Source organism: Schistocerca cancellata, chromosome 2, assembly GCF_023864275.1.
Source record: "Schistocerca cancellata isolate TAMUIC-IGC-003103 chromosome 2, iqSchCanc2.1, whole genome shotgun sequence".
Classification (NCBI taxonomy): domain Eukaryota; kingdom Metazoa; phylum Arthropoda; class Insecta; order Orthoptera; family Acrididae; genus Schistocerca; species Schistocerca cancellata.
In genome coordinates this window covers 1,085,088,996-1,085,102,018 of record NC_064627.1, presented here as the reverse complement: position 1 = coordinate 1,085,102,018, position 13,023 = coordinate 1,085,088,996, and the positions used below count along the sequence as shown (strand labels likewise).

The following is a 13,023-nucleotide window of genomic DNA, read 5'->3' as shown; positions in this document are numbered from 1 at the left end:
CTCACAAGGAATGTTGTAAATGACATGGGTCCTGAGGTTGAGACAGTCCTCAACAGGGCATAGCATCTCCTTTTTGTTCTTAGAAGTTCGGTGGTGGTGGTGGTTAGTGTTTAACGTACCGTCGACAACGAGGTCATTAGAGACGGAGCGCAAGCTCAGGTTAGGGAGGATTGGGAAGGAAATCGGCCATGCCCTTTCGAAGGAACCATCCCGGCATTTGCCTGAAACGATTTAGGGAAATCACGGAAAACCTAAATCAGGATGGCTGGAGACAAACCGTCGTCCTCCCGAATGCGAGCCCAGTGTGCTAACCACTGCGCCACCTCACTCTGTCTTAGAAGTTTGGAAAATAGATCTTATACCTCGTCTTCCCAGGACTCTGCCTATTTTGCTGGATACGGCATTACAGGAAGGAAGGAATACAGATTGTGGCTCATCATGTGAATGTTTGATATTTTCATGATTCCTTTTCTTGGAGAAGACTGACTTCATATCAGGTGAACCATAGCCATTCTTTCAGAACACGTACTTCAGATGATTAATTTTAGAATCCAAGTGGTCCTTATGAGAAACAGTATTTGCTCTCTTCTGGACTGGCTGATAAAAACTCAGGGTGCTAATATATAAATCAGTGTGCATTGGCTTGTAGCACACTTAGTGGCTGAGATATCCATCCAACTTTTGTTGTACTAAAACATCTACGAATGGCAACATTTTTCTTTCTCTGTCTCACAAGTGAACTAAATGTTTATGTGCATAATGCTCATATGTTCAAGGAAGTCCTCAAGAGCCATATGCCCACAGCATAGATGTTTCATCAACATAACAATTAAATTGAAGATGGATGAAGGAGAGACAAATTTAATGTGCATTCCTCAAAATGTTCCATAAAAAAGTCAGTCACTGCTGGAGACAACAGACAGCCCATAGCCACTCCATCTGCAGTTTCATAAAATTTACAGCCATACAAGAAGTAGGTGGTCACCATAATATGTTTTGGTAGAATGAAAGTTGGATGGACGCCTCAGCCATTCAGAGTACTGCAAGCTGATGCACACAGATTTATATCTTAGCACCCAGAGTTTTCATTATCCTGTCCAGAAGAAAGTAGTTTTAAATAAATGATTACACAGAGCCAAAACTTTTCTGATAAGGACCACTTGGATTACAAAATTAATCATCTGAAGTACATGTTCTGAAAGAATGGCTATGGTTCACATGACGAAGGCAGCACTCTCCTAGAAAAAAAATGTGAAACATTCACATGTTGAGCCACCGATTCTATTCCTTCCTTTCTACAGTGCTACAGTCACCAAAATAGACAACATCCTGGGAAGACAAGGTGTAAGGCCTATTTTACAACTTCCTAAGAAGATAAAGGAGATGCTACGCCCTGTTAAGGACAGTCTCAGCTACAGAATACCTGGTATTTATAACATCTCTTGTGAGTGCAGAAGCAAGTACATTGGTCAGTCCACACGTACCGTTTCCAACCATGGTGTAGAACATCAACAGCACATTAAAAACTGACAACTGGAGAAATACGGGGTCGCTGAAAACACTATTACAAGTAAACACAAAAAAATGTTTGATGAAACAAAAGTTTTGTGCCAGGCTAGTACATACTGTGTTCTTGAAATTAAAGATCCTGTAGAAATAAGAATGTGCGAGAACATTGTGCCAGCAGATACAATATTAGCGGTGCATGGAATTGAGCTTTTGACACAAAGATGGGATAGAAATATTCATTGCAATATACACACAGCTTCGGCAGGGGTGCCGCCACCAGCAAAGATGTTGACACCATCTGCGACAGCACTACATAATCGCCAACAAATTGGAAGCTATCCGAGGGCTATATCAGACACCAAAGCAGCAATTTTCACAGTCAATTGCTCCTGATGAAGACGGCGATAATCAGTGAAACCTCAAGATTTTATCTTGAACTGACATGGCAAGAAATCCGAGAACATATTATAAAACAGTGCTGTCATGAAAGACTTCATTCTCATTCATTTAGATTTCCATTTACAAAACTCAGACCATATCAAGCTTCACAGGGTATTAGGTGCTTTACTGTTCAAATCAAGCAATCAGCTGTATGTCAGGTCAGTTGCCTCCCAAGTAAATATAGTACTCGCAGTTTTGGAAACACAAATATTGTCCGTTGTAGGATACACATAGAGAAAACATTGAAGTATTCTGTTCATTACTTCACTAATAACACTATGATGTTGAAGCAATAAAAAACATATACATAATTGGCATACCACTTTTATTGTTACTCAACATCATAATGTATAAGAATGCCAAATGACAATGTGTAGCCACGCGGGATTAGCCGAGCGGTCTAGGCGCTGCAGTCACGGACTGTGCGGCTGATCCCTGCGGAGGTTCGAGTCCTCCCTCGGGCATGGGTGTGCGTGTTTGTCCTTAGGATAATTTAGGTTAAGTAATGTGTAAGCTTAGGGACTGATGACCTTAGCAGTTAAGTCCCATAAGATATCACACACATTTGAACATTTTTGACAATGTGTACTTAAAATTAGCTCTTTAAGTCATAGGGATCAAGACCGTCTCTAGAGTGCCTTAGCTACCTTATAATTCAAAGTTTAAATCTACATCTATACTCTGCAAACCACTATGAAATGCATGGCAGTGTGTGCATCCCATTGTATCAGTTATAATTTTTCTCATTCCATTCAGTATGTAGTACAGCCAGAACGATGGGTTGAATGCCTCTGTGTGTGCTGCAATTAATCTAATCTTGTTCTCAAGAGCCCTGTGCGAGCGACTTGTAAGGGGTTGTAGTACGTTCCTTAAATCATCATTTAAAGCTGGTTCTTGTAACTGTGTAAGTAGGCTTGCTCGGAATAGTTGATGTCTATCTTCATGAGTCTGGCAGAGTTTCTTCAGCATCTCTGTCACACTCTCTCACATGTCAATCAAACCTGTGATCATGCACACTTCCCTCCTCTGTGTATGTTCAATGTCCTGTGTTAGTGGGTTCAGGTACACACACTTGACCAACATTCCAGAATGGATGGCATGAGTGATTTGTAAGCAGTCTCCTTTGCAGGCTGTTTGTTTTTTCCCAGTTTTGTATCCATAAATTGAAGTCTACCACATGCTTTACCAATGACTGAGCGTATACATTCATTCCATTTCATATCCCCATGAAGTGTTACATCCAGGTATTTGTATGAGTTAGCCGAATCCAACTGTGACACATTGATATTATAGTCATATTGTTTTTTGTTTCTTTGTAAAATGCACATTTAAAGTAAGTAGCCAGTCTTTGTACCACTTTGAAATCTAATCAAGATCTGACTGAATATTTATGCAGTAACTTTGTTACAGATAAGTACCTCATCTGCAAAAAGTCTGAAGTCAGTGATTAATAAACAACATGAACAGCAAGGGTCGAACCCAACACATTTCCCTGGGACACACCTGAAGTTAGTGTTACATGTCACTGACTCTCCCTCTAAGATAACATGTTGTGTCTTCCTTACCAAAAAATCCTCAATCCAGTCACAAATTTCACTAGATGCCTCATATGATTGTATTTTTGGCAATAAGTGTAGATGTGGTATGGAGACAAATGCTCTTTGGAAATCATATAATACTGCATCTACTTGACTGCCTTGATCTAAAACTTTCAGTGTGTCATATGCTGATTGGCATGGAGAAGGTCATTGGGTTCGAGATACATTATTATATTTGAGTTCAGAATACGTTTCAAATACAAAAAATCAATGTCAAGGATACTGGATGGTAATTTTAAGGCTAAATTCTACTACCGTTCCTGTAAACAGGTGTGATCTGCACTTTCTTCCAACTACTGGGCAATGTTTTTTGTTTGAAAAATCAACGATAGATTATAATTAGAAAAGGGGCTAACTTAGCTGCAAATTAAATATAGAATCTGATAGGGATTCTATTGGGCCCTGGAGCTTTATTAAGTTTTAAGGATTTCAGCTCTTTCTCAACACCACTGACACTCTCAATTATTTACTCATTTTTTAAATTGGTAGGAGGATCAAATTGAGGCAGTTCTCCTGGGTTTCCCTTTGTGCAGGATTTCAGCTTTTGCTTTGCTGCCCTTACTTTCAGTTCCTGTCTCATTCACAAGTGACTGGACACTAAGTTTTACATGCGAATAGAATATATTTGGGTTTTGTGGAAGATCATTTGACAATATTATGCTATGGTTAGTCATTGAAGGCTTCATGCAGCATTGCTCTCTTGACAGCTAAATGCATTCTATTCAGCATCTCTCATTGTATAGCCCCAAGCTTTGTTATAGACCTCTTATGCAGTAGTTTCCGCTCCTTTAGAAGTTTCCTTAAAGTGGCTGTATACCATGGAGACACCCTCCCATTATCAACTGATCTACTGGGTACATATCCATCCAGTGCCCCCCCCCCCCCCCCAAAAAAAAAAACACAACTAGCAAAAACGAAACAAAATCCTCCAAACACCCCAACCTCCACCTCTTTTAACCACTCCCAACCTACTCAATAGCAATTGTAAACACAACACCAACAAAGAAATAGAACAAATAAACCTAAAACCAGCCATCAGAAAACAAAACAAAGCAGCACCTCGAAGATATAAATATGAATGATAACAAAAATAACACGCAAGTACAGGGTTATTACAAATGATTGAAGCGATTTCATAAATTCACTGTAGCTCCATTCATTGACATATGGTCACGACACACTACAGATACGTAGAAAAACTCATTAAGTTTTGTTCAGTTTTTTTTTTTTTTTTTTTTTTTTTGTGGGGTTTAAGGGCGCTCAACTACTGAGGTCGTTAGCGCCCTGTTTTGTTCGGCTGAAGCCGCACTTCAGGTTTCTGCCGTCAGAGCGCTCGAGAGCGCAGTGAGACAAAATGGCGATAGGAGCCGAGAAAGCGTATGTCGTGCTTGAAATGCACTCACATCAGTCAGTCATAACAGTGCAACGACACTTCAGGATGAAGTTCAACAAAGATCCAACAACTGCTAACTTCTTTTGGCGATGGTATGCGCAGTTTAAAGCTTCTGTATGCCTCTATAAGGGGAAATCAACGGGTCGGTCTGCAGTGAGAGAAGAAATGGTTGAACGCGCGGGGGCAAGTTTCACGCACAGCCCGCGGAAAATTGGCTCATGCCACAACTGGAGACCGACAGCGCCGACTTCATCTTTCAACAGGATGGTGCCCCACCGCACTTCCATCATGATGTTCGGCATTTCTTAAACAGAAGATTGGAAAACCGATGGATCGGTCGTGGTGGAGATCATGATCAGCAATTCATGTCATGGCCTACACGCTCTCCCGACTTAACCCCATGCGATTTCTTTCTGTGGGGTTATGTGAAAGATTTAGTGTTTAAACCTCCTCTACCAAGAAACGTGCCGGAACTGCGAGCTCGCATCAACGATGCTTTCGAACTCATTGATGGGGACATGCTGCGCCGAGTGTGGGAGGTACTTGATTATCGGCTTGATGTCTGCCGAATCACTAAAGGGGCACATATCGAACATTTGTGAATGCCTAAAAAAACTTTTTGAGTTTTTGTATGTGTGTGCAAAGCATTGTGAAAATATCTCCAATAATAAAGTTATTGTAGAGCTGTGAAATCGCTTCAATCATTTGTAATAACCCTGTAATACAATCCCCCTGATGGCCAACATACATCTCTCAAACCAGGTCCCCCATCAGATAGATCGTCAAACATTGTCATGGTGACACCACCACATATATAGGTCCCTGATTAGAGAAACCAGGACTCCAGTCAACTTCATACTCTCATCACACATGACACCTCATACAGTTGGCAATCCAGCCAAACTCCTGCAAGAAGTTTATCATCGCAATCATATCATCATCCATCATAATCCAAAGAAAACAAGAAAAGCACTATTACATTTCAGTCCATAAATAACAAGAAAATGGTTCAAATGGCTCTGAGCACTATGGGACTTAACTTCTGAGGTCATCAGTCCCCTAGAACTTAGAACTACTTAAACCTAACTAACCTAAGGACATCACACACATCCATGCTCAAGGCAGGATTCGAACCTGCGACCACATAAATAACACACAACAGTAATCATACATAATACAAACATGAATGCATAAACCCCACTAAACAATAAATCAGTGTAAAACACTGATGATACAGTACAGTCTTCCGACAGCTTCACAGAATAATTACACGAACTCACATAACCAAATACCATAAACATCTTCAAACATGAACATCTACCACAAGAGCATGACACTAAATACTACAACATGCCATCTACAAACGTGATCCAACTCAAAAACAACATGCCACAATGATGTCATGCAACACAGCTTTTGTCAAGGGTCAAAGCCGACGGGTGGAATCGGATACTTCCTTGACCCTAGGTGCTGACACATCTTTAAGACATCATCATCATTAGATCCATAGTTGCAAATATTTATGCTTATGATACTATACATTGTTTTATTCAGTCCTGGGTCTGTTGTTAAGTCACACTCACCTTCTTCTACTTCCGTACCCCATTTTTTCAACAATCACGGTTTAGGCTCTTACATATCTGGACACCAACAATTTTTTATTGCACAAAACATATTACTCTTAAAGTACACAAGATCCCAGAAAAACATACAAGAATGTTGGAGGCAGGACAGTCCAGTACAGGAGCAACTCCAAGACTAAATAACACATCAAAGGACACTATAAACAGTTGTATTTACAACAGTCTGAGTCACAAAGTAACATTCTTCCATAGTCATGTTGCAACTAATGATCAATATAGTACTCATCACAAAACAATATCATGTTCCATGGATCATTTGCATGCTAAATCATAATGATATGGAATAAGTCATTTTATATCTGCACCATAAATTATCTTGTAAATATGGCTAAATGCTTATCATTTACAAGTGTAAGTTATAAATACTGCTGTATAAATTTTAAAGTTTATGTTTTAATGAATGCCTGATGATAAGACCAAGGGCACCTATACTTGAGGGCAAGTGTTTTACTTTTTTACTTTGTTCTTACAAGTGTTCTATGCTTGTTTTCTTGACACGCTCCCCAGCATGAGGTTTACTGTGAATCAGACTTATGGAACAAGTAACTGACTCCTATACCAGGCTAGCGAAGCATACACTCTCTGCTGAAATGCAAAAAACTAAACAAAATTGCTATATGGCACTTAGCCAATGTTTATAAGCGCAAATGATCAAACATCATGAGTCTAACAAATCAAAACATAATATATTTTTAATTCTTTCTGCTGGTGCATGATGAAATGATTTAAAACCAAGCTAATCATCTTTGTAGGCCATTGTAAACAATGAAAGGCGATTCACGGCTGAGGCTTTGGTTTCACTAATCCGTCTCATGTAACGATGAAATGCATGCACTAATAAAGACAAACTTGACATGACCCCCACAGTGTCATAAGGATCGCGCCTTTTACAATGTTAACACGAGTATGATGCAGCAACACTCACCTGAAACCTTGAAGCTTCTCTTGCACTCTTCCTACAACAGTTTTCTTTGGAGACTGTGGCCGGTCTTCTAAATCCATACCAACCATAGCCTGGGCGAGATGAAGGTTCTCTTCATTCATGGTGAAAAGCAGCGGCTAAAACACCAACACACTATGTCAGTTACAGCAGTCCCACCAGACAACGAAAAAGTGTCAAAACTAACGATTCATGTTGTTTTAAATAATAGACATAGGATGACTGAGGCTGAAATTTTATTTATGGGCAGGTACAGTGTAAATCGAATCCGCATCTGAGGTTTAGAGAGAACCCTGCGTCTACTCTAAAAGATTTTTTGGATGTAATATACCGATAAATTGTAAATTCGTTGGGAGAAGCGGGGAATTATTGTTAGCAATTAATATTCCACCACCTACAGGCATGAATGTCTCTAAATAAGCAAATATGCAACAACACTTGCTTTGCAAAATAGTCGCGAACAGATTGTAAACAATGCTCAAAGTCTGAACACTAGTGTACTGCTTCTCTAACTCAACTACCCTCATCACAAGATTGTCGGGATATATTCTTTTATCAGCACATTTTGATCTGCATAGACAGAGGTGGATACCTGTGATCCCACAAGAAATAATCACTTGATGGTAATACCTGTCACGTTGTATATATCACAACAAGCGGCGCGACGCGTTCGGCACAAACAACAACACGACGTTCTCCCACCAACACACGGCTTACAAATGACGAGCAGCGGCACTGGGACGAACAGCTGTTTTACGTGATGGTGCTGCCATCTCTCATCGAAGCTTCTAGCTAGTCGACGCCATTGTGGCGTTGGTCGCTCTCCAGGTGGAACAATTTGCCGCTGTGTGGCAGAAGCATCGTTTCTTGCTCGTGTATTGCTGGAATAAACTGGTCTCTCGGCGCAGTGGTTAGCACACTGGACTCGCATTCGGGAGGACGACGGTTCAATCCCGTCTCCGGCCATCCTGATTTAGGTTTTCCGTGATTTCCCTAAATCGTTTCAGGCAAATGCCGGGATGGTTCCTTTGAAAGGGCACGGCCGATTTCCTTCCCCATCCTTCCCTAACCCGAGCTTGCGCTCCGTCTCTAATGACCTCGTTGTCGACGGGACGTTAAACACCAATAACCTAACCTAACCTAAACTGGTCTCTGGCGAAAAGACTACACGTAAAAGCTATGTCGAAGAGCTTAGTTACTACTCAGACAGCCTATTTAACAGTGAATCCATCCTATTTTAGAAAAATGAAAATAGCTGCCCACACACGAGCGGACACTTCCGTGACAGGACAATTCCGCAGGTTACCGGGGGAGAAAGGGATTTAGTCCCTCCAATCTGCCCGCAGGCAGGAGGCATTTGTGTGTGATATAAATCGGTGAATTGCATGATTTCTACGCGGGTCCAGGACTGCGGTACATGCACGATAGGTCAGAGACCACAGGCGACGGATTTCAGGAGATGTGGCTGTGCCTCACCGCGAGTATGGTGGGCAGTGCGACGCCTAGAAGGCAATTTATGTATTTAGTATATTTTCGCACTTCTAAAGCAGTTTACATTTTCGATGGAAAGTATGGACGATGCCAGGAAGAAAGTTGTGGCAGTCGCCAGCGGTGTGTACGCTATGTACTCATACATCTTTCGAAAGAAAAATCGTAGAATTTGGGAGAAAAAAATGGAATGCCGAAAATGAACATTCCAGCCATACGGGTCCGATTCGTAGTCGTATACTAAACCAGACGATTTCATGAATTACCTAAGAATAAGCCAGAATAATTTCGAAGCACTTATAGGTGTTACCACTCAGTAGCCGATATCCAGGGTGATCCTTATTAACGTTTAAGAAAACTCCTCAGCGGCGTAGATAACGCTGAGACAAGCAATTTAACGTAAGATGTCGAGAAAAATTCCAAAAGTGATGAGAGATCTGCATCTACATGGATATTCTGCAAATCACATTTAAGTGCCTGGCAGAGGGTTCATCGAACCATCTTCGCAATTCTCTGTTATTCCAATCTCGTATAGCGCGCGGGAAGAATGAACACCTATATCTTTCCGTACGAGCTCTGATTTCCCTTATTTTATCTTGGTGATCGTTCCTCCCTATGTAAGTCGGTGCAACAAAATATTTTCGCATTCGGAGGAGAAAGTTGGTGATTGGCATTTCGTGAGAAGATTCCGTCGCAACGAAAAACGCCTTTCTTTTAATAATGTCCATCCCAAATCCTGTATCATTTCAGTGACACTCTCTCCCATATTTCGCGATAAAACAAAAAGTGCTGCCTTTTTTTGAACTTTTTCGATGTACTCAGTCAGTCCTATCTGGTAAGGATCTCACACTGCGCAAGAGTATTCTAAAAGTGAACGGACAAGCGTAGTGTAGGCAGTCTCCTTAGTAGGTCTGTTTTAGAAGTGTCCTACCAATAAAACGCAGTCTTTGGTTAGCCTTTCCCACAACATTTTCTGTGTGTTCCTTCCAATTTAAATTGTTCGTAATTGTAATACCTAGATATTTAGTTGAATTTACGGCTTTTAGATTAGACTGATTTATCGTGTAACCTAAGTTTAACGCGTTCCTTTTAGCACTCATGTGGATGACCTCACCATTTTCATTATTTAAGGTCAACTGCCACTCTTCGCACCATTCCGATATTTCTTCTAAATCGTTTTGCAATTTGTTTTGATCTTTTGATGACTTTATTAGTCGATAAACGACAGCGTCATCTGCAAACAACCGAAGGCGGCTGCTCAGAATTGTCTTCCAAATCGTTTATATAGATAAGGAACAGCAAAGGGCCTATAACGCTAACTTGGGGAACGCCAGAAACCACTTCTGTTCTACTCGATGACTTACCGTCAATTACAACGAACTGTGACCTCTCTGACAGGAAATCACAGATCCAGTCACATAACTGAGCGATATTCCATAAGCACGCAATTTCACTACAAGCCGCTTGTGTGGTACAGTGTCAAAAGTCTTCTGGAAATCCAGAAATACGGAATCGATTTGAAATCTCTTGAAAATAGCACTCAGCACTTCACGTGAACAAAGAGCTAGTCGTGCTTCACAGGAACGATGTTTTCTAAATCCATGTTGACTGTGTGTCACTAGACCGTTTTCTTCGAGGTAATTCATTATGTTCGAACACAACATATGTTCTAAAATCCTGCTGCATATCGACGTTAACGATATGGGCCTGTAATTTAGTGGATTACTCCTACTACCTTTCTTGAATATTGGTGTGACCTGTGCAACTTCCCAGTCTTTGGGTATAGATCTTTCGTCGAGCGAATGGTTGTATATGATTGTTAAGTATGGAGATAATGCATCAGCATACTCCGAAAGGAACCTAATTGGTATACAGTCTGGACTAGAAGACACGCTTTTATTAAGTGATTTAAGTTGCTACACTACTCCGAGGATATTTACTTCTACGTTACTCATGTTGGCAGATGTTCTCGATTCGAATTCTGGAGTATTTACTTTGTCTTCTTTTGTGAACGCATTTCGGAAGGCTGTGTTTAGTAACTCTGCTTTGGTAGCGGGATTTTGCGTCTGTTTAAATTTGGCATGTTTGTTTCGTTGTTTCTGCAAAAGTATTCTAACCCGTTTTGTGTACCAAGGAGGATCAGCTCCGTCGTTTGTTAATTTATTTGGTATAAATCTCTCAATTGCTGCCGATACTATTTCTTTGAATTTAAGCCACATCTGGTCCACACTTATATTATTAATTTGGAATGAGTGGAGATTGTCTCTTAGGAAGGTGTCAAGTGAATTTTTATCTGCTTTTTTGAATATGTATATTTTTCGGTTATTTTTCGAGGATTTGGGGATTACAATATTTAATGTTGCTACGACAGTCCTGTGTTCACTAATCCCTGAATCGGTTTTGAGGCTCGTTATTAACTCAGGATTATTTGTTGCTGAGAGGTCAAGAGTGTTTTCGCAACCGTTTACTATTCGCGTGGGCTCATGAACTAATTGCTCGAGATAGTTTTCAGAGAATGCGTTTAGCACAATTTCGGATGATATTTTATGCGTACCTCCGGAATTAAACATGTATTTTCGCCAACATACCGAGGGTAAATTAAAGTCACCACCAACTATTATCGTATGATTCGGGTACGTGCTTGAAATCAAACTCAAATTTTCTTTGAACCTTTCAACAACTGTATCATCTGAATTGGGAGGTCGATAAAAGGATCCAATTATTATTTTATTCCGGTTGCCAACAATAACCTCTGTCCATACTAACTCACAGGAAGTATCTACTTCAATTTCACGAGAAGTTAAACTACTTCTGACAGCAACAAACACGCCTCCGCCAACCGTGTTTAGCCTATCCTTTCAGAACACCGTTAGGTTCTTCGCAAAAATTTCGGCGTTAGCCAGCTTTCGTGCCTATAACAATTTGAGCATCAGTGCTTTCTATTAGCTACGACAATTTACAACTGTTATACCAATGGTTCCTGTATGTACTTGTTTCCTGTGTTCAGCCTTCACCCTTTGCGACTGAAGCCCTCCTTGTGTTTTCCCGACACCCTCTAACCTAAAAAAACCGCCCAGTCCACGTCACACAGCCCCTGCTACCCGTGTAGCCGCCTCCTGCATATAGTGGACACCTGACCTATTAAGCGGAACCCGAAACTCAACCACCCTTTGGCGCAAGTCCAGGAATCTGCAGCCCGCACGGTCGCAGAACCGTCTGAGCCTCTGATTCAGACCCACCACTCGGCTCTGTACCAGAGGTCCGCAATCGGTCCTGTACACTATTCTGCAAATGGTCAGCTCTGCTTTCATCTTGCAAGCAAGACTGGCAGCATTTACCACTTCTGTTAGCCGCTAGAAACCAGAGAGAATCTCTTCTGATACAAAGTGACACACATTATTGGTACTGACGTGAGCAACCACCTGCAGTTGGCTGCACCCTGTGCTCTTCATGGCATCCGGGAGGACCCTTTCCACATCTGGAATGACTCCACCCGGTATGCACACGGAGTGCACATTGGATTTCTTACCCTTCTTGTCAGCCAAGTCCCTAAGGTGCCCCATAACGCGCCTAACGTTGGAGCTCCCAACTACCGATAATCCCACCCTCTGCAATTGCCCGGATCTTGCAGGCGATGCTGAACGTGTGACGTAACCAGGCGATGTACCTCGTCGCCTGTGTAGCTGTTGAGTCTATGGGGTCTGTCACGCCTGATCATCCCAACACGAGTCAAGTTTTCACATAAGTAGGGCTCGGGACTCACATGCGCGAGAGTAGTGCGTAGATTGCAGGATTCGTATCTAGCGTTTGCCAGGCAGTATTTTCTTTCTTTCATTTCGTGAGACGTTGCGCGTTTACATTGAGGTAAGATTTATTATTCTATATACCGGTTTCGTGTTCTCCGCTGGTTTGTTGCAAAATACAGTAAAAAAAAAAAAACTACTGTATTGTGCCGTAACCAGTAAACGAGCTACATTTTCATTACTAGTTGATGTCTCTAAACAATAAATA

General features: G+C 41.3%; 1 long non-coding RNA gene across 1 annotated transcript in view; it reads right to left on the bottom strand.

The window, feature by feature from the left end:
- The window catches only part of LOC126163094 (uncharacterized), a 209,767-nt gene extending 201,513 nt beyond the window's left edge, over positions 1 to 8,254 (bottom strand). Inside the window, exons 1-2 of the long non-coding RNA XR_007535157.1 lie at positions 8,155 to 8,254; positions 7,510 to 7,643 (exon numbers count right to left, since the gene is read on the bottom strand). This is a non-coding gene — a long non-coding RNA (uncharacterized LOC126163094). The remainder of the gene's footprint in view (positions 1 to 7,509; positions 7,644 to 8,154) is intronic.
- Positions 8,255 to 13,023: the final 4,769 nt, after the last annotated feature.